This window comes from Gymnodraco acuticeps, unplaced genomic scaffold, assembly GCF_902827175.1.
Source record: "Gymnodraco acuticeps unplaced genomic scaffold, fGymAcu1.1, whole genome shotgun sequence".
Lineage (NCBI taxonomy): Eukaryota > Metazoa > Chordata > Actinopteri > Perciformes > Bathydraconidae > Gymnodraco > Gymnodraco acuticeps.
Genome location: NW_022989790.1, coordinates 255,264 through 257,500, shown reverse-complemented (window position 1 = coordinate 257,500; position 2,237 = coordinate 255,264).

Sequence of the window (2,237 nt, the reverse complement as noted above, 5' to 3'; positions counted from 1 at the left end):
TCAGCAGGAGAGGACTCTTTAAAGTAGAGACACTACATACTGATATACACCTGAACATCAGCAGGAGAGGACTCTTTAAAGTAGAGACACTACATACTGATATACACCTGAACATCAGCAGGAGAGGACTCTTTAAAGTAGAGACACTACATACTGATATACACCTGAACATCAGCAGGAGAGGACTCTTTAAAGTAGAGACACTACATACTGATATACACCTGAACATCAGCAGGAGAGGACTCTTTAAAGTAGAGACACTACATACTGATATACACCTGAACATCAGCAGGAGAGGACTCTTTAAAGTAGAGACACTACATACTGATATACACCTGAACATCAGCAGGAGAGGACTCTTTAAAGTAGAGACACTACATACTGATATACACCTGAACATCAGCAGGAGAGGACTCTTTAAAGTAGAGACACTACATACTGATATACACCTGAACATCAGCAGGAGAGGACTCTTTAAAGTAGAGACACTACATACTGATATACACCTGAACATCAGCAGGAGAGGACTCTTTAAAGTAGAGACACTTCATACTGATATACACCTGAACATCATCAGGAGAGGACTCTTTAAAGTAGAGACACTACATACTGATATACACCTGAACATCAGCAGGAGAGGACTCTTTAAAGTAGAGACACTACATACTGATATACACCTGAACATCAGCAGGAGAGGACTCTTTAAAGTAGAGACACTACACACTGATATACACCTGAACATCAGCAGGAGAGGACTCTTTAAAGTAGAGACACTACATACTGATATACACCTGAACATCAGCAGGAGAGGACTCTTTAAAGTAGAGACACTACATACTGATATGACCCTGAAAATGAGCAGAAAAGGGCCCCTTTAATTGAGTTCAATACTCAAATACATCTTTCTGATTTACAACATTTCCCCAAAGTTGTCCGAGACATTGATTCTTTTTTTACAACCTCTCTATCAAAAGTTTGTATATTTATGGGCCCTCCGTCATGTTTTGTGTTCGTGGCGACAGAGAATTAAGCTCTGAGTTTAGCCATGGCATTGCTCGAGTGTTTTGGCGTAGCAGCGTAGCATAAAAATCCTCCGGCCGCCAGCTGCGAGCTCCCAAATCATGCTTCTCCCAAATGTGCATTAGGAGTTTTGACAGTTGGACTGCAGCGTGCTATTTTACACCCAACAGTGTTCCAGGAAGTCAAGAACAGCAGATATACTAAGCCCCGCCCCCCTCTACCACCCCATCTCCACCCCTCTTGTCTCTTTTTTTGATTGGCTTGATTCCACGCTCATTAGCATGTGCCATTATCTACGGGAACATCCAGGGGACATGTTTGCCGTTCCAATTAATATAATATACAACATGACTTTCAAGTTTCTGGAAGAGCTTCAGCTTTTTGTCAAGGTCCTCGGTCACATGTGAGGCATGTTGATTCTTTCAAGGGCATCTGTTCCAAGTTGGCCCAGAACAGACAAGCCGGCGAAGAGGGAGAGGGTCGGGTGCGGGGGGGGGGGAAACAGAGCAAGCTGGAATGATCCACCTAGAATTTGTTGAATCAAATCCTTGCACCTGGATATAATTGTCCTGCTGCTGTGCAGGGAGTTGCCTCCAAAGAGAGCAAATTAGTGGCTCGAAAATGGCGACCTGTCAAGACACGCAGCCTCACCTGGTATCATATTTTACCAAGACAGAACGCTCTCCTTGCATTGCTGCTTAATGATTATTTTGTTTACGGGCTTTTGGATAAATACACCACTCTGAATTGCTGAGATGATGAGCATGGAATCGGCAAACAATGCAGCCGTGTGTAACAGCTCCTCAAAGTGCTAAATGGATCATTTAAATGGAGACTAAATCAAATGGTTTTGTTTAGTGCTTAAACCCCTTTGTATGCTGTGTGCTTATAAAGGAAATATCAAATGTACTCGGTATCAAAACAATGCTTATCCTTGTAGTTCAACAAAGGATTTACATACATATATTATCATCTAATAAATGAACACGCAGGAGTGTTATCTATCAGGCTCTTGGGTGCAGCAGAACTTGAATCACTCGTGTAAGTCTTTTAATCTGGATTCTTCCTAATCTATACTTTAAACACGGTAAGCCGTTGTATGTGCAAACTCACTTATGTGCGTCTGCTTTGGGTCTGGAGTCCCGCCGTCTGTGTGAAGGGAATGGAATGACATCTTCTTAACTAAATAATGCAGTTTACAGAGATGGCAAGGATAA